The sequence below is a fragment of the Symphalangus syndactylus genome, chromosome 1, assembly GCF_028878055.3.
Source record: "Symphalangus syndactylus isolate Jambi chromosome 1, NHGRI_mSymSyn1-v2.1_pri, whole genome shotgun sequence".
Taxonomy (NCBI): domain Eukaryota; kingdom Metazoa; phylum Chordata; class Mammalia; order Primates; family Hylobatidae; genus Symphalangus; species Symphalangus syndactylus.
This window is the reverse complement of record NC_072423.2, coordinates 11,604,880-11,625,492: the sequence shown is the minus strand read 5'-3', so window position 1 is coordinate 11,625,492 and position 20,613 is coordinate 11,604,880. Positions and strand designations below refer to the sequence as shown.

The 20,613-nt window shown below is 40.5% G+C and overlaps 1 protein-coding gene across 3 annotated transcripts in view; it reads left to right on the top strand.

The window, feature by feature from the left end:
• The window catches only part of TSHZ1 (teashirt zinc finger homeobox 1), an 80,304-nt gene that overhangs the window by 42,264 nt on the left and 17,427 nt on the right, over window positions 1–20,613 (top strand). Inside the window, exon 1 of one of the 3 annotated variants that reach the window (XM_063629891.1) lies at window positions 18,290–19,144. The exons of the other annotated variants lie outside the window; for them this stretch is intronic. The gene's annotated coding sequence lies outside the window, so the exon portion shown is untranslated. Of the gene's footprint in view, window positions 1–18,289; window positions 19,145–20,613 lie in introns of those variants that run through there. 3 annotated transcript variants of the gene reach the window in all.

Genomic DNA, 20,613 nt, shown 5'->3' with positions numbered 1-20,613 from the left:
GGGGAGGGCATCTCACTTTATTATTTTTCTAAATGCCATTTATTTAAAAATCTATTTTTCCTAATTGGAATTCTAAATGCTACCTTCACTGTACACTAAGAATATAGATATATGTGTATATGTATATATTTGTGATTGTCTTTCAAATTGCACTTTGATTTCAGTGAGCAATCTGCCTCTGTTCCTGCCCTGTGTCCCCTTGTTTTAAGTACTGTATCTATAAAATACAATTTAAATAATATAGCTTTCTACCCACCCCCTGTGCCCATTACTTTTCTTTTTGCAATGACTACTTTTTTCTGTTCTCCTAAAGAAACTTTAGAATCATTTTTGTCACACCTTGGGTAATTTGACTAAAATGGTATTTAATAAATTAATTCTGGAATACTCAGCATCTTTATAGTGGTAAATTTTCCATTCTAAAAACAACTTTGGTATATTTTCAGGTTTATTCAAATCTTCTTTGCTACTATTAAGTTTTGTGAGTTTTTTCAGAGGTAATCGCCTAGGTTATTTATTTATCTGTTTTTTTGTGATTTTCGCCTTTGTGAATGGACTTTTCTGTTATATTTTAACTGGTAATTTGTGTATTGGGATGCTGTTGATTTTGGGAATCTTTCTAATTAGCTGTTTGTATTAGCAGATGCTGTTGTTTACCTTTGTATGTGGTAGCTAGATTTCAGTACTAGATTTTAGTACTTTTTTATCATGACCTTCTCTTGTGGCTTTTCTATTTTGAGAAAATACCGTAACTCTTCAACATTGATGAATCAATGGGGAGTGTTTGGATTTTTAAAAAATGAAATGTCAGTTGATAATGATGCCTTAAAGCATCTTCTGCAAATAAATAGTCAGTGGTTAAAATCAGCCCAGGCTGCAGCAGCACAGGAACTCCGACTCTTCAGCGGAGGTTTGGGAAGCAGAAATTTTACTTGGCTAGTGTAGAATCAGTGAGATACTGGGATTATTCACCCTGGAAAAGGAAACCATCTTCAAGTCTGTGAAGGCTGACTGTTTAAAAAGTGAAATCTTTTCAGAGTGAATTGGCAGGAAAAGGGGCTTAAACACAATGAAATAGTGAAAGCAACTATATGTGCAAGTAAAAAATGCCCACTAGATAGATGGCTTAGGCATGAGGGAAAGGACCTGGTTTTTTAAAAAGTGTGTTAATAATGAAATCTTCCTAGTTTTCTCACAGTCTTCAGTTTTAGAGAGGGCCTTTTGCAGATATTGTTCAGATGTACTGCTTTAAAAAATACCCACCAGTTTTTCAGATCAGTGTTATCTGGTAGTGGTGAGAGAATCTTTAAAAACATATAAAATCATATGGGTTTGTATTTGCCACTGCACAGGCCTAATTCCTGTTGCATCATCTCGAGATCCTTTAGCCCCTGGCCTGGGCCTGGCGTAGCATTGACTACAGTATTCCTGTGTTTGGGGTAGTTTTTCATGGTCGTCTTTAAGCTAATGTAAAATATTTTCCCCTTTTTCATGCTTCTGTTTGGTTTTAAAAATGAAAATTAAATCTTGGCTTGCTGTTTGAGTACGCTGTGATTTAGAAGTTAAAGCAAGGAATTGACAGTCATGTTTTTGCTCAGTTTTAGTAAATGTGTCTCTTAGAGCCACCCATTTCATCTCTGTTAAAAGGGAATACCACTGCTTTATGGGACTACAGGATGCTTTAATATGATAATACATAAATAAGGATTTGAGACATTAACAGAAAATATCTTTTTGAGACATAGTAAAACCTTGTCTATGCAGAAACCTATTAATTACCGTCTTTATTTTTCTAGATCAGAACTAAGAATCAGAAGGGTTAAAAGACACTGAGTGTGAAGAGTCCATGTACTGAATTCATTATTTACTCATAGACAACATCTCCAGGTTCTCAATCATTATTTAAATTGTATTGTTCGGTTACACACAGTTCTAATATTCATGAGTATCTTCTAGGCTACAGCAAATTAAAAACAGTAAATTGGGAGTGGGAAAAACACACAGATAACAGGGAGAAATGACAGCAGATGACCTAATACTAAGCAAGAAGAGAGGGAAAAAAATATAGCAAAATAATAAATAATATGAAAAGCACAGCACTGTGGGCCTCTTCTTAGAAATGGAATAGCTCTTTGCCCTTTCTGGTTGTCACTGACACCGCTCACAGGTTTTATTTCTAGTTGTTAGAGAACTTCAATTTTATTCAGTATGCTTTAAACAGTGTGGCAAAAGCATGTAGATTTTATGTAGATTTTTCCAGTGCTTAAACATTTTTATAAAATTCTGTTTAAAAGGGTAAACTCCCAATTATCCAGAAAACCCTGCCTCCAAAAATGACTCCCCAGAATAGTTGTGATTTTACTTCATGATATACTTTCAATAATTGATAGTATAAATTCTTTAAGTATTTTATGGAAACATTTTTTTGCATATAGTCTCTCGATGATGAAACACACCTTCTGTATCTGTTTTAATGTATGTATCCTTTGAGTTGAATTTGCTGGAAAAAATTTGGTTCTGTTCCTCTGACATGTGTATTTCCTTTCTTCCCCCTCTGCCATCTGGGATGCTTTCTCTAATAGCGCATTTGGAAGAGGATGACGCTCACTGTGTTGTTTCAGCATATGTGGGTCTGGTTGAATTCACGTCTGCCTGTTCACCTCTAGTTTTTCATTTTCACACCTCCATGGAGGTGGTGTGCTGCTCTTCCATGCCTGGTAGAGCTGTAGGAAATGTTACTTAAATGTGTGAATGTGACCACCAGGGTACATTTATCTCAATAGGAAACAAATATGCTAAATACAGGTAACATGCTATTTATACTTACAGGTAATAACTTACATCTTCTAACCAATCATTTTCCCCCTACCATAGCTGGGGATATAATACAAGCCAATTGTCGCTTTAAAAACTGTAACTCTTTCTGATTTTATGTGTGATACAATATCTAATAATACTCCCAGGAAAATGCCACTTGTATTTTTTAGTACCTGTGTGATTTTCTTGATTGTTAAAATATACGTATGTAGATTGAACATAAATGAAAAAATTGAAGTCCGGGTTTGAAGATTTCTAGGAAATTACTTTTCATTGAACACAGCTGCCCAAATTGTTTGATTTCTGTTAAACACAATGGAATTGTTACAGTGATGCTGCAGTTACAAAAACAAAAGATAACAAATAGGCCACGTTTTTGCATGTATATTTTACTTCTTGTACTCAGGAAGAGACTGAGCTAATGAAGAAAAATAACATTTGTACTTATGTCCTAGGAGAATGTCATCAGAACTATTTATTGCTCACTAAAGAAATTAAATTACTTAATGAAGGTGAATTATTAACTTAATTTATTAGGAATTTAATTTGGGAGCTATTTTCATAGGGATATTGGCCAAGGCAAGAATGATAACACTTTAATGCATAAAGACACTCAAATGACTTTAAATAGGCAACTAAAACTATTTCAGTGGAAACAGATATTTCTGTGCTTTAAATAACAATTTTTCAAAGAAGATCTATTATCAATGTAACTATGCAATCATAAGGAGTATGACTTAAGATGAACTAATTTTCAACACTAGTATTGCGTATCATTGACAGGCATTGTATCATTACTTTATAAATTAGGTTCCATTTCTAAAATAATTGCAGAGCAGTTTTTGGTAGCAGGGGAGCTGTTCATTGTTAATTTTGAGTCATTGAAGCCCAGAAATCAGACAGATCAAAGTGTTCCAGGTCTGGTCATAGCAGATCAGCTGGGTCACAGAGGTTACTGAACCACATGACCCATGGTAGAGGGGTGTGTATAGTTATTCTGAAGCCTAAACTGAGTCTACTTCCCTGGGCCTAAATAAGATATGATATCATTGCCTTCAGTGGGTAGTTCCACCTTCTCCTATTAAAAATGCCACACAATGGAGAGGGAAGAGATTTCTTAATATCTATGTGTTAGTGATCACAGTGAAAGCCAGAACTGGCAATTCACTGGAATTTTCTATAAATATCTTCATATAAACATCCTTATAGTGATTCATGAATTAGATGAAAGAAATGTGGGAAGAAATCTCATTTCTTCTTTAAATTGTTGTTTCTGTTTGAAGTTTTTAGTAATTTTAGTAATTTTCATGAGTATATGCAATATGAAGTTTTTGGGTAATTCCTGAAGCAACATGTGTTATGTAGATACCAAAACATCTCGATGATGTGCATTTTACCTGTTCCACACCCAAATACAACTGCAGCTAGTTAGGTAGCTGGAGGTTTGATGCTTGGAATTAAGATTTTTTTTTAATCTTTAAGTTTTGGTATTTCAGATGAAGTATTTTTACTTATGATAGACTTATGGGGAAATGCTTCTCTTTTTAAAATATTCAGATAACTTGATTGTATTGCCTGTTTATCAAAAAAGAGTGGTGATGTGCATTTGTTGCTTCAAAGATGTACGTGAAACACCGTACTATATCTGCATCGCTGATGAAAGGGGCCCATACTTCTATTGGTTGCAGTTTTAAAGAAGACAGTTGAAGAGCTTTATCAAATTGACCTTCAATTGGGGGATCATTAATGAACTAACCTCCTTCATTGACAGATTACTCAAGGCCCCAAGTGGCATGTGATTTCCCTTGTTTTGCAGTAATTCATTTGAAACATTTACCAAAAACCTTAATGTACACAGAAGATGCTAAACTTTTTTAAAGGGCTGGGTCCTTTTTGTTGCTGTTGTAAGCCATGCCTCTTCTCATCATGTGCCAAAACAAAAAACAAAAAAACCCACACGTAATTCTGCCCATGTTTCAGAATCTTGGCTAGGACAAGGCAGAGAAAGTGGGAGTTTAACCTATTAATGAGAGCAAGTGCTTGAACTAATACAGCTTTCTATGAGAAAATGTTTTTAAGGATTATTGATTATCTGAGGATATTTTGTAAGTTACTAATTTAGGAAATTTTTCATTTTTTAAAAATTTAGTCTTCAGTTACTTTAGGAAACAGTGTTAGTAGACAAAAAAAAAAAAAAAAAAAAAAAAAGACTGGTGTCTGCAGATGAACTAAGGAACGGCTTTGCTTTTGCCTGTGGGATCTCTCTGATTTGGTATTCCTCATGAGGAAGCATCAGGCCAGAATGTTTGTACACTCCCTTCCTCCTCCTCATGGATTCGAACGCCAGTCATCACCTTAGTCATGTTGCACGTGTTCCCGTGGTAACAGAAGCTCTGCCATCCCCTAGCTCTGTGAGCTTTGGTGCCTCACCTGCCTCAGTTTGTAAAATGATAGAGCTGTTGTGTGAAGTAAATGATGGGAGGGCCGCGTGCTTAGAACCGGGGCTGCACACGGGGCTGTGGACGTCACAGCCTCGTCATCAGAGGGGGCATCTGGACTCCTAGCAGAGCGGCAAGAGAGGAATTCCTGGCCCGTGGAGCAGTGCTCCTGGAGGCGGCCTCGACCTGCTCCTAGGACCCATCTGCCGGCTGCTGCTCCTCTGTCTGGGAGACTCTCTCACTTGAGCGTGACTTGGTGTCTGCAGCATCACTGCAGTGTGTGAAGGCCAGTACAGGGACCCTTCCTCTGTGCTCCTCCACGGCCACCATGCGGGTTTTGTTGGATGTGTTGATGGAGTGCACGTGGTACACACTGTCAGGGTGCTCTCTGCAAGTGCCGCACCCCCAAGTGGCATTTATTTTGTACTGAAATAACATCTCTAGTGTCTACTATATGAGCTTGTATCTCATATGCTCCCATATATACTTGTTTCACACTTAAAATCTCACATGTAGTAACGGTTGCTTTCAATAAGTGCACATGGGCATGATTTGCTGTAAAGGTTAGATAGCTTCTGTGTAAAGTTGCAAGTATTTGTATACTTTATAAATGCAAGAAACTAAGCTTTACAGGCCTCATTTAAGAAAAATAAAGATTTCTTTATTTGGGAAAAAGGGAAATTTTTTTCCCCTGGAGAATGACTTTCTGTAATAAATATATTTTCCATGGTGATACAGTATATAAATGTGTGTGTCAGTGTGTCAGAAACATACTAGACTTTACTAAGGTGAGGTTGTCAACTTTTCTATTCTGTTTTATTAAAAAGATGCTACAGAATTGATTTCATGATCCACTAGTGAGTTATGGCCCTCAGTGAGAAAAATCCCATCCTAGAGTAACCATCCAGGACTGCCCTCCTCACTCGAGCTCACAGTGAAGATCAGGGCAGGTGACTGTGCCGTCCACTGATGGATGACCATGATGGCAGTGGTGATGTTAGTGCCAGCTGCCATTTACTCACATGTTCTTAACTTGCTATTAAAAAAATTATAAAAATAGATACTTAAAAATAGTAATACAAAGTTATAAAGCATTGACATTTTATAAGAAAATGTCAAAGAAGGTCACTCATCTTTTGCCCTTTGTCCATTTCACTTTCCTCCTCCCCTCAAGGTAACCAATAGAAGCCGCCTGGTTCTGTCTTCCTCACCTTTCTGTGTGCCCACATAGGTCTATGAAAACTTATGCATGTGTGTGGGGTTTTCTTTATTTTCTAAAAAATGGAATTCATTGCAGCACAGTTTTGATTTTTGCACTTAAAAATAAGCCACGATCGTTGCTTCAGAAAGAGATTTCACTCAGTCTCTTTCATGCTGCAGACTCTCCAAGGTGTGGCCGGCCCATGTGAGTGGCCATTGCAGTAGCTGCCCCGCTTATCCTCAGTTTTGCTTTCTACGATTTTACTCACCCACAGGCAGTCAACCATTGTCCAAAAATATTAAACAGAAAATTACAGAAATAAATGCGTAAGTTTTAAGTTGTGTGCCATTCTGAGTAGTGTGATGAAGTCTTGTACAGTCCCACATGGTCCCTCCTAGGACACAAATCACCCCTTTGCCCAGCATATCCAGACTGTAGATGCCACTTGCCCCGTTAGTCACTTAGTAGCTGTCTTGGTTATCAAATCAACAGATCACAGAAGAAGAAGGGTGAGTACAGTGTGATAGTTTGAGAGAGAAAGAGACCCCATTCACAAAACTTTTATTACAGTACATAGTTATGATTGTCCTATTTTATTATAATTGTTAATCTCTTACTGTGGCAAATTTATAAATTAAATTTTATAATGAGTATGTATGTATAGAAGAAAAAACAGTATGTATAATGTATCCCCTGCAACTAAGGGGATACATTACTTTACCTTATTGGTGAATGTTCAGGCTGTGGATCACCCTAAACAATGCTGCTGGGTATTTACCTATGGGTGCTTTTATTTCCAAGGATATAAAAGTAGGATATCCTGGGGTCAAAGAGTATGCATACTTTTAATTGCCAAATTGCTTCTGGAAGGGCAATTTTGGCCACAATCTCCGTTTCATTGGCCACATCTCCTCCCACGGAGACAGAGAAGTCCAATTCCACGATAGACCCGGAGGAGCAGGACCTGAGTGTTGACAAACAACTGTAAGGCCTACTACCCCTACTACCCCTCTGCATAGATTATGGCAACTTCCACTTCTTGAGTGTGTGTGATGTCCCAGCTCCATGCAGCCCTTTGTACTGATGCCTTTCAGGTCTCAAGTCAGCTCTGTGCTTCATGGCAGCCCATGATTCAGCCGTCCTCTTCCTAACCTTGTGAATTAGTAAATGAATAAATGAACGAATGCACGAATGAGGGCAAGCCTGGCCCCGGAGGGGTTCTTTCTGTGCCCGAGGCCAGCCTCTTAGCCTGCGGCTTTTCGTGTTTCCCTGGCCTTCAGTCACTAACATGTGAATTCATTTCAATAGCAAATATTTATTTTTGTCTTCCTGGACAAAAGAAAAATATCTCCCGCTTTTGCATTTTCCCCAGCATTCGGCCTATACTCTAGGATATTGCTTACAGCATTTTGTTGTGTATTAAAATGGGTTGAAGGTATCCTTTTTTCACATCCTACCTTTAAGTTCTATGAAGACAAAGACAGTTTTCATCTTGTATTCCCCGCAGAAGTAGTCTGGTGCCAAGTAGCAGAAGCTCAGTAAATGGTTTTGGAATATGCAGAGGAGCACCAGCAGAATCTCTGTCTGTGTCTGTGAGCGAAGTCATCTTTTCCTTCTATTTTCTCATAGCCCAGTACTATGCATAAAGTTCAGGCTGTCTGTCCTGCACTAGAGAGACACAGGCAGCTGCTGGCTGATCTTCATAAAGGTGTGCAGAGTTGGGGAGGTGAGGGGAGGACCACCGCCCCGGCCTTTTCACTGGGAGTTTCCTGGATGCTCCTCAGTTTTGTCTTTGTGACTCCTTCAGTCCACATTGATGTGAAACACGCCTTGGTTGAATGTCCAGGCATCAGACCCAAGCTTCCGGCCGTGGTGGTGATAGACCAGGGCAGCCTTACCTCTCCAACTTCGAGGCACCCACAGGCAGCTTGACTTCAGGTGCTCTCTTAGTTTTATACCTACCGTCTTTACAGGAGCTCTAATGTCAAAGGAAAATGGATGGACATTTCTCAATCGATGGGATGCGCGTCCCTTTTTCCTGGCTGCAGATCTCGGCCAGGAGGAGCATGGTGGGGTGTATGGGCTTCCCCCGGAAGTGAAACTGTATCACTTCCGCTCACGTTTCACTGGCCGCATCTCCTCCCACGGAGACAGAGAAGTCCAATTCCACGATATACCCGGAGGAGCAGGACCTGAGTGTTGACAAACAACTGTAAGGCCTACTACCCCACCAAGTAGGAAGAGGAAGGGAGAGATGGGAAAGGGTGGAGGATTTGGGATGGTAGGTAAGAGAACTGTATCTCTTAAGAGACTTGCTGTCTAATTCTGCCATAGAGACGTTCCAAAAATGCTTTGACTCATGGCAACATCATTGTAACACATTTATGGCCTTCCCAGGGTGGTTCCTTTGAAGGACAGCAGTCATCTCTTTACAGAAAGACATTCTCTAAAGAATGTCAGGAGTCTCGTCAGCTCATACTGCCACCTTTGATACATGGCCTTACCCATGCACCGTGACCATCAGCTCAACCTTAGATGAGACGACCAGAGGTGAGAAAGCCTGTGTCCCTCAGCACAGCCACAGAGCAAGAGGGTGGCCACTGCTTCCAGCAGGGGCTGCTGCCCAGACTGACATGTGCACAGCCTGTGAGTTCGGTTTGGCTTTCTTCAAGGCTTCTAGTTCTATCTTGTTTACAACATAATTTCTCATTTCATAGTTGCATAGTGTATTCAGTTCTTAAATGACTGATAAGAGAAAGTCACAGTGCACTTCTAAGAGCTGCTGTCATCATTTGAATGCTGTAGGACCTTTGGCTGAAATGAAAAGACTTGCTTTTGGGTATTTGAAATCCAAGGGGAGTTTTGACGTCGGGGGTGCATGTTAATTTCCATATAGGATAACCTTACAAATCAACTTAAAGTGTAATGAACAAGCAAATATGTAGCTACAGCTCACATGGCATTTGGCCATCATTCAGGCCAAACCCTTGAGGCTTTTGGTGTTGAGAAGGAAGAGTTGGAGGAGTGACCTGTATTCTCTCCAGGAGACAGGGATTGTGCCTGGTGTGACTTCAGAGTGCAGGGGGAAGCTGCTGGTTTTGATGAGATGGTGGCCTGAAAAAGTTGACAGACTCCCAGAGCCAGTTGAGAGATGCAAAACTGGTCTCTGAGGCTTTCCTTTTTAGAAAGAAATTTACACTGAAATAAGAGCTTGGTGAAGCAAAACTCCTGGTTTCTCAGAAAGCATTTATTTTGCTCCGATAGGTTACCAGAAGACTGTGGTAACTATAGACCTCAAGGAGCTGCCTTCCCTTTTACTGATACTGTAAAAAATACAAAACAAACAAAAGACCATGGCAGGAATGATGAAGTAACATACTATGTTGTACTACATGACATTGAGTTATATTAAAGATAATTGTATATGCTTTTCTATATTTTTTCTTTTATTTATTCAACAAATATTCACCAAGTGTGTGCCAAGCATTGTTACAGGTGCTACCCAGACTATAGCCTATATAGACATGGAGAGTGTGGCTTACGGGCTTACGATATAAGTCTAAATTGTCAATTGGCCTCTTGGCTAGGACCATCAGGTTTGTTCTTTTAAACCTGAGAAAATAGTATTTGTTCTCTTTAAAATGCACTTGCATTAAGCATATATCTGGCCTCAAGAGTGGTCCTGTTGTAACAAAAGCAAATGCAGCCTTGGGATGGCAGCAAGGCACTTCTCTGTTTCCAAGTGCCACACAGTCTCTGGTGGCCATGCCTCCCTTTATGTAGTCCCTCTTCTCAGCGTCTTTCCTCTTCCTGTGCCTTTTGAAACCTGTTTAGGTTCAGGGAAGCTCCATTCTTCTCCCTGAGAAGCATTACCACCCTCTCTTCCATCTGTGCCCTGTACATGGCAATGTGCTTCTGGACTTCAAGGGGCTCGGAGAACATTTTCAGGTCACGGTGGGTTTTAGAGATCATCTGCTCCAACCCTGCCATTTTCACTGATGAGGACACAGAGACTCAGGGTAGATTATGGACCCTCTTCAAGTTTCCCAGCAATGTCGTGTGATTAAGACAAGAGGCCAGTTTTCTGGGTAACAGTCCACAGCTCTTTCTGTTAAGCCATGCTGCCTCCACAGCCAATGTGTTGTGCGTCAGGAAGCTTCATACTATTCAGTATGCAGGTTCGTTAAATATTTGATTAAACATGTTACTTGTGGTCATATCTTTTTTTAAAAAAATTAAAGGCATGAAATCATCTGGAATGTAATCTAGCAAGCTAAGGTTATTTCTAGGGTGAAACCAAATTCCACTTTTATCGCTTTGACTTACGACACCTTTTTGAGGACCATGAAGTGCTAGATCTACCTGCACTTCCATTTACATCACTGCCGTTTAAATAATGTCTCCTTTGTTCTTCCTCAGTCTCGTAGAGAGATACACCCATTTGTTTTGTGTTAAATATCAGTATAAATAAGTTATCAATAATCAATATATTCTCTGACACCTTGTGTATTTTATAAATCCCTTTTCTTGCAAGTGAATGTTAACATTCCTAACTCTTAACATAATTAAATTAAGTATGTACTTACCAGTTAAGGAAATGGTTTGCTTTAGTGATGGTGTCAAGAGACAGTAACCATGTTCAATATGTCTATGTTTCTTATTTCATCTTGGGATTAAACCACAGAGATGGTATTTTTTGTTTGTTGTGTTGTTCGTATCAACATTTCGTACAGATACAATAATTTAGTGTGAAGGAAAATCAGTGTTTTCTTGAGCTGATTTACATATGGATGTCAGATCCAGTTATGCTATTTTTATAGTATTGAGGAAAACAAAATGACCTTTTACTAAGTTTTTGATACTAGAAGACTCTGTGTTTTGAATTTGGAGGGGAGGAAGCTGCAGAGGAAAAGGAAAGAAGCAATTGTTGATTTATACCATGATGCTAGCAACAGTCAGGCATCTGAGATGCTTTTCAGCTATAATTGTGTCTTTGCTCAAGGCTACTGTAGTTATACTACATTCTGTTCCATTGTCCGTCAACTCCACCCGTTTCAAGGAGCTGAAGCTGATGCTAACCATAGAATAGTCCAGAATATCCTTTATGTTTCTTCTCTTGCTATAAATGCAGTGTTATTTTATAGACTAGAGATAATGCTTCGTAAGATCACATAGTGCCACTCATTTATAAGATTATAGTACAATAATCAGAAGTATGTGTTAAAAATATATTTAGCTGGCTGTCCTCTTAAAGCCCCTGCTTTTTGACATGATTATTTTTCCAAAAAGAAATTGAAAACAAAATGTCATCCAGTAAATATGTTCGTGGATAGCATGTATCTGAAATGGATAGTTTACCCTTAACAGGAATAGTAAAATACACTACAGAAGCTTTCAGCTGGCTTCTATCAAAATAATTATTTTAGCAATTATCTCTGCCATTCAGATAACTTCTGCATGCGGGTGGTGTTTCTGTGCCTTTGTGTTCATCAGCCTCATGCTTAGCGTTCTTCCAGGAACTATTGCACTGACAGATTTTTTTTTTTAAGTGTAGGAGAAGGAGAAGAAAGGGAAGGGCTATTTAAAAGGAATTGCACTCTGATACATAGGTAGTTAGCAACTTAATTCTGAGCCCAAGGTGATTGTGTTGTGAGGTGTGGGGTTCTTTGGCAGGATCTCCTGAATCAGAACCATGATACCTGGGCCAACTGAAGGCCAGCTACTGCGTTCAAAGGAAGGAACTGTGTAGATACGGGATTATGGAAGCGAGTCAGGATAAGCTTATCAGGGCGTGCATACTTAAATGTCTTTTTAAAAGTTTATTCTTTAGTGTCAAATCTGTTATTTTATAAGGAATTTTTTGACACTGAGGAGACAAACATTTCTAGTTATAAATTCTAGGCATTTTTGCTCAATTACACTTTAGGCAAAGATGTACTATCCACAGCTAAAATAAATTTCTACTTTCTGTTTCTTCTCACTTCTCACAAGAGTTCAGCACAAAACAAGTGTTATTAAAAGAGATTTTTTGGCTTAAATTGGTACGTTAAATATGCTTCTGTTTTAAAATATTTTAATTTTATAGAGCAATTTTACATGCAGAATGCGATCCCACTTGTTCAAATCTTGGACCGTGGTAGAGAAATGTTTTGGAAAGCAGCCCACTTTGACCTCTCCTTTCCCTTTTATCTCGACATCTGTGAGTTTTAAAGCAAAAAAAAAAAAAAAAAAAAAAAAAAATTTAAGAGAAATTTGTCTTTCAGTGGAATGTTTTCTTGTAGTTCACTGAGGTGGGATTCCTTTGGCTCGTCATGTATGTGTGCTTGAGTAAGTAGAAACACTTTAAAAAAAGTAAACTCTGTGCTTTTCTACTGTCATATTTGATTTGGGCTGCGTCCTGATGGTTGTTTGAAGCTAACATGAAATGCAATGCCTGCCTGACCCATTTTAGCAACCCATTATCATAATTTCACTGTCGTATGGCCACTGAGTTAATGTACTTACAAATGACAGAGAAAGTGTGTTACATGACCTTAGGGTTTTCAAAAATTAAATGACGTCGTAGGTCGTATTTCAAAGAATAGCTAAGGAGAATGATTTTCTTTGCTGCATAAAGTGTCACTGTGCATAGCAACAGGATATTGTATTTCTTTTTTATTACACAAAAATGTGAAGCTTTTAAACTCCTAGATTCCCTACATAAAATTTAATATTGGGGTAGAGAATGAAACATCCAGTGGATAAATCTGCTTCTCCCCCATCTCATTCCCTCTCACTTTCTAGACGAGACCCCTTCAAAGCTCAAATGCAGAAATGCTTTGTCATTTTCTTGTCCGATGATGAATTTACTATTTCCCCCCCTTACACGAATCTCATGAATTCCCACCTAAAAGGCAATAGAGTACTTATATTTACTGAAATACACTTTTCTAGGATTGCTTAACAATACACTGTCTTTTTTCTTGTCAGATTTGGGAATCAGTTTACAAAAGTGTTCTTTGGAAAGAACCGAGCCTTCTAGCCTGAGGAAACTCTTAATTAAAGCAAGTGGTACTGACATTGTATTACTGCACAGAGACCTGCACTGCTCACCTTTTTTGGTGTCCTGAGCCTAGACCACAGAGGCCCCCATCCCCAGGCGGGTGATCGATGCTGTCCTGTTGGACAAGGTTTACTAGAAGGGTGAAAGACCACAGCGGCCCCCATCCCCAGGCAAGTGATCGATGCTGTCCTGTTGGACAAGGTTTACTAGAAGGGTGACAGACCACAGCCCACGATACACATGTGATGTGGGAGGAGACTTGCGCCCGGTGCTAGGGCCTCACCCTGTCCTCACACTTAGCTGTCGAAGTCAACTCATCTGTTCTAGAGTTCTCTTTCCAAGTTAGGAATAGATCAAACAGTAGCTCTTTGAGGAAAGCCTCCCAACTTCAATGCAGTGGATTGATTTATAGGTTGTAGATAAAACTAGGCCTCCAAGTAAAAACAAGAATTCATAGAGTCCCTTTTCATTGAGTTCATGTGCAGATAACATAGGTCCCCATGTAATGAGGCAGGAGCTTCAAGGAGGGGTGGGTGTGAGCTGCTTACAGACCTTGGCTAGAATATTTATGAACAGAAATCCAACTTGTATGTAGAAGTAATAGTAATTAATGCAGTCCTCAGGAAGCACAACAGAGGAGAGGAAAACAGGTCACAGTCTTATATTCTCTTGGAACATAAGGATGTCTTTTGGAAGCCAAAAAGTGGCACTAAAATTGAACAGCTTAAATTTTCCTTCAGCTACCACCTGCAGACTGCAGTTGATGGTGCTTGAGTCAGGAACTATAGTTGTGGTCTCCCATAGATCACCTGCAGGAGCTGGGCGCTGAGTCCTGGCGGGGACTCCCTTGGGACTGTGTTCAGTGCGATTTGTAGCCTTCCAAATGTCAGATCTTGTTGCGCCCCTGGCAGTATTGACATAAAGAGTATTATTTAAAGTTTCCAAAATGTGATGAAGCTTCTAAATTTAATCTGCACTGTATTATGCACCAAAATTTAATTGCAGGGAAAAAAGATGTGGTTGCAGTGTGTGCTTAGAAATGATTTGTCATAATGAAATTTCTTTTACCCAAACAATTAAGAGCATTTTCAAAATTTTCTGACATAGCCAAAAAGTTTTTATTTCTGTTACAGACTTAGTAGCTCTGAAAATTGCTTTATTTCCTTGATTTCAATGGACACAAATTGCACAGCTCTATTTTTTTCTTAAAATGAATATACACATGATTACAGAAATACTAAAATGTGCCCCCTGGGAGAAAACCTCATTTTACATTGCAGCTCTGCCCATAATCCTGCAAAAGCTGGTGTGAAGCCGTCTTTTTCCAAGTTGAATAAATGATGCCAACCGAAAACAGGTTGATGGTGCATCTTAGACACGTAGGATAGTCACAGAACAGACAGACCCCATCTCACCCATAGACGGTGGAGTCAGGCAGCCACACTATGTGTGGGCTTAGTGGCAAGGGTTTCTTCAGAGGTTTGGCAAACGGAGTAAGAACCAGAGATGGGATTCAAGGAGATGGAACGCTGCTCATTGTTTCCAGAGCATAAACAGTGGTGGGGCTGCTCCAGTGGTCCTGAAACACATCACAGGCAATAGGCTTCGAGTGTCTCTGAATTAGGAGGAGACATTAGGAGGGGAGAGGATAAGGGAGAGGCAAGGAGTTCAGTTCTTTCCTAAACGGAGTGAATAAGCATGCACTGTTAAATGATAGCCGTTTGTTACAGAAATGATGCTGGGTACAAGAAATGCTTCTGAAAAGGGGAAGAGAGACCTTTCGTATGCATATTCAGTTCTGACACATGCTTGAGTATGAGAAAGATGGTGAATGTTTTGCACAAGTGGAGATGCATAAAATCGGGCATTCTGAAACAATAGCAGCACAGTATCCTGTATGACATTTTACATCGTCTCCTCGACACAGGGCAGACAGCACTACACCTCATGACTGCAACTTCTAAATGAATCTCGGGGACAAGGTCAGAATTTCCCCTCCCCTCCGAGTCAGCTTCCATAAGAAGAAGTGGGTTCGAAGGGGGTTATTAGCAATATAAATCGCCCTTCCTGTCAGTCAAACGCTCAGAAATGCAGGACATGATACTGGCCGTTTTGGTGACAGAATATAAATCACCAAAGATTAAATTATTAGATAATTTGGAAACTTAACAGTTTGCATTTTGCACTTCCAATTGTTTTGCTGACTTGCACTTTTCTTGGCTGTCCAGGATTTTATTAACCGTCTTTAAGACATCTATCACCTCCTTCCTCTTCATTTTCCAATGGGCAGATTTTCCCAGGAAGGAGAGTTGCAGCACTGATGCCTGCAGTCGCTGCTCCAGAAAGATTGCTGTATTTTCATTGACATGCCGTGCATTACCATAATTGGCTTTTCTACATGATAGGAGAGAGGAAATAATAATGTCATTTTATTTACAGCCAGAGTGTCGCTTTATGAGACTTCTCCAAGTTTCTGCCATGCTGTGTAGGTCAAATGACATCTTTTGATCAGTCCTGTCCAAAGACATCAAAGCTGAGTGGCATGTAATGGAGACCTAGTGACAAACCAAATCTAGAAAAGAAATAAGACTGCCAGTTTCCCATTAAACTGCCTGCTAAACAGCGCAGCTTCCCCGTGTCGGCTACAAAACCACTCTGACCACCTAAATCAGGGGAATGAAAGGAGGCTGAATTGGACATTAGTACTGCAAATGACTGCGGTGATTGCCACGACTTGCCTCCTCCCCCTCCCCAAAAAATCAGCGAGCAAACCATGCGAGTTACAGTGAGACTGCTCTGTGCCCATTCATTTCCCTCCTGCCACTTGCTGGTTTTCTGATCTGGTTTATTTAGGTTTGACATCAGCCAAATGGTGTAGCACGATGTCTCTGACAGATATTCTTACTGATTTAACGGGAGGCACAACTCAGGAAAGATGGATCTTCTGAGACAGGATTTCAGAGTGGCTGTTTTTCCCTTTTCCACCCCATTTTCTTCCCTTTATGATTCCAGTTGATGTGTTGTTCCTATTCACAGTCAAATCATTAGGGTCTTCAGAACTTGGGAAGAACTGTGTTTAATTGATGACAGTGAGGCTTAATGTTGACTGCCACATGGCTAGGTGGCCAGCATACTGGAAATACCATTTTTTAAAAAGTCTCCTGAAACAAGTATTTTATGCTAGAGATTGATAAAAGACGTATTTCTGCTCTAATACAGCAGGGTTCACCTTCCCAGGTGATTGGGCCACGTGGAAATTTACATCACATGTATGGAAAAAAGCCACAGCCTCAGTGCATTTATCTGCATCGGTTTGCTTTGGATTACATGCAGCGTCTGCTCATTCTTTAATTCACTATCCAGCCTGTAGTTATGGAACAGCTACTTTGTTCCAGGCACCATGTTAGCTGCCAGGATCCAAGGTCCACTAAGATGTTGTTCTGTGCTCAAGGAGACCTGGCCTAGCAGGAAGACAGATCACTAGACCCGTGGTTACCTCCTCTGTGCTATGATTAAGTGGCCGCAGGGAGTGGGGGAATCATGGGCTGGGGGAAGTTGGGGGAGGGCCCTGAAGGCTGGCAGGTGGCAATGCTGGAGCCTGTTTGTCGAGGGGCAGCTGTCGGGTGGAGCAGAGCTGACTCCATAGAGGGAGCCTGGCTGGTGTGGTTGGAAACAGACGTTTTTGATCCTCTTATTTTTCTATTGTAGTAAAATGTACAAAATTGATATGATATATAAAATTATGTTACCTATTATTAAGTGTACAGTTCAGTGGCATTAAATACATTTGTATTGCTGTGTAGCCATCACCACCCCATCCATTTCCAGAACTTTTTCATCTTCTCAAACTAAACTGAAACTCCGTACCCATTAAACAGTACCCCTTGTTCCCAGCTCCCCTGGCTCCCAGCAGCCACCGTTCTACCTTCTGTCTCTGTGATGGAGCCTGGGTCGACGTGGCTGGAAACAGATTCCGACAGGGCTTTGTAGCCATCCCATAAATGGCAGTCCTGAAAATAGTGTCCTCTGTAGCCTGTCATGGCGGATACATGTGACCAGAACTTTTAGGGAGAACTACCCAAGACCAATTTTGTTGACCTTCATGTAGACGAGGACCTGATTTTGCAAACAGCCTATTCCGAAATTGGAATCAGTTTTAAACTCATGCCACTTACAGTTGCTGATAGAGATGCCCCATTGCGGCATTATCGTTGTGTGTCAGGAACCCGGCTGTGGGGTGGACCATCTAGGGAAAGCCCCTGCTCCTTGTCTTACCGATGGCATGGCCTGGGGCACCTCACTTAACCTCTGTGCCTCAGTCTCCTCATATGGGAATAGAGAGTGAAATAGGATTTCCCCTTGTAGTGTCGGTGAGGAGCTAACACAGTTAATACATGTAGAGTACTTACGATGGTGCCTGGTCCAGAGGAAGGGTTCAACAGATATTAACTTGTTATTATTCAATGACATTTTAATGCAAAGCATAATGCTGGTTGAGCAGATATTCTGTGGGTATGAAACGTTTATCCAAGAACAAATAATTTTTTTCTCTCAAATATAGTCCTCCCAAATAAATTACAAGTGTGCTGGGAAAATATCTTTCTCTATCCAGGTGGATCATTATCCAAGAATATATTTTCTTCCTATTTGAGATTAGAGTTCAATATTGCCACTGAAAAAAAAATTGCTTCTGATGATTGGAGTGGGCTTTTTACCCTTTCTACAGAGAATATATTTGCATGTGTATACTGTTTTCTTTCAGGCTACTGTCGTGAGTATTTAGGAACTGTTAGCATCCAACATCCTTTTTTCCTACTCTGACTTGACTTTAATAACTTCCACTTTTTAGCCCACTCCCATGGTGTAGTTTAGATTTTTCTAGTGTGTTTTCTTTTCTTCTGAATCTTTTCTTTCCCCCTCTGTTTTCATTAAGTGAAGCGTACTCAACATTGTTCTCCAAGCATTTTCATGAGCAGAACCAAAGGAGGCCGAAGGGAAAGAGAGAACCATGGAAATGAAGTTAAAAGCTGGGAGTTGAGGACCTGTGCTTGCCTCAGCTGGTCTCAGTGAGAGACTTTCCTGCAGAAACAAATGGGGTAGAATTTGTTTTGTTTCTTACGCCTCATGAATGCATCATTTATTTTAGAAATTGTGTTTCTCAAACCTTGTGCATTCTCCAGGAATCCCACTTATAGTCTGTGTCTAGAGACATGGTTGCAGCGTGGACTCAGGGACCTCACAGGCAGCTGATCAGAAGAAATCGGAGAAAATATCCTTAAACTAGGAATTGTTTATACTAAATTTTTGAAAATGCAAGTAATGACTGGCATAAGGGCCCTGCGTATCCCCTCGTTATGTGGGCATCCCTCCGGCCTCTCCTTTGGACAGATCAAGGAGGAATACTGTGAAGAATGCTTGAGGCTTGAACCCAGACTAGGACTGAAGCACCTTCTTCCATCTTTGTAGCTGGGAAACTTGATCTCTTGCTTCACTCAAGGATGCAAATGAAGAGTGAAATCCACTCACCTGCAGAATTCAATTCTCTGGGTGCCCCAGGCACCCTGGGCCTGCGTCTTCCTGAGCCCCATCCCTGGTGCGCTCAATAATGCAGCAGGATTTTGCTCCACCAAAGTGTCACCTGTCTAGGTGAGTTGTGCCCGTGCCTATCTGAAGTGACAGCCATCTTTGAGTCCCCCGTCTCTAGCTGACTTCTCTTTTATCATTCATGTTGGGAAGGTAGCATTCTCCACAACCTGGTTTCCTCTTCCCCCTCTTCTTTTTTCTTGCCCCTCCCCCCTTCCCGCTTCCTGGTCCCCTCCCCACCCCCTTAACGCACCTGATCAAAACATTATCACTGACAAAGGTTTCTCTCTCCAAATTAAATGAGTCCAACTAGCCTGGGAATTTCCACGAAGAAAGAAAGTGAAATGCTGATGTGCGAAGTTAATGAATCTGGTAACAGAGAGAACATTATTGAGCCTGGATAATATGATCTAGCTGCCTTCCTTCTCCACTCGCTTCCTGTAAAGAATGTATGGAAGTCAGTTATGTGGCGTGATTCTAACATCTGTCCTACCCCATAATGGTAATTTGTATAAGTAATGGAAACAGGTTAAATACTTCCATTCCAATGTTGCCAGCAGGGATGAAAATGAACATTTCAATGAAATCATCTCGACAGAGCAGAGAGGGGAGGGGGCATAGACTGATTCATCTCCACTCCCTTTGGTGATGGGAGCCCTAATGAGAATGCTCGGATGTATAGTTTATCAGATAGAAGAGGAAGAGCACGCAGGTCTCAGAGATGAGAATCCTGCAGAACTGCGCGGGCACGCAAGGCGCCTTGGTCTCCTTTGCAGACTTTTGCTAATAACGCGCTCTTTTCATTCTAAGGGAGGATGAGAGGGAAAGAGGGGAGGAGGGGCCAGGGATCTGTGTGCACCCCTCTAATGGGCTGCCTGCCAGGCTCATCTTCAGCTGCGCAAAACCACAGGGTGATTCTACTAGATTTCTTAGGACTCTGCTAAAACTTAAAGGGAGGAAGGAGAACTGGTATTTTCTTCATTTCTTTGTAATTGGAAATAATCCTCTTTCAGAGTGGCCTTCTCTTTGCCTAGAGAGTCACTTTACTTCTTTAAGTTGTTAATGTGAAGAAGAGCCATTTCACTTGGCTTGCTAGTGCTATTTAAAAAGAATTTAAATTGGAACTCAATTCCTTGTCACTGTATCCCTATACTTGTACACTCCTTCTAGAGAGAATATCAGGTCATCTAGCAAGGGAATACATGTCCCATAGCATCGTTGTCAATCCAAGTATGTTAATGTGGGTTGTTCAACATATTTTCATTCTAAAATGCTGCAATCCAACATTGTATTTTCCAGTATTGCTACCTTTCTCCTATGTAGACTGTGTTATTTACTGTCCAGATGAGTTAGAAATGGAAACACCTAGTCAGCTGGCCTGTCATATTAAATGCTAATATCCCAGTGATTCCAAATATCCAAATCTGGGAACACTGCAAAAGCTGAGCACCTTTTATGACGGGGACACACCTTCTGCTTTTCATCAGGATGTTTTGCCACCGAGGAGGAAGAGATGGGGTGCACGGATGTTC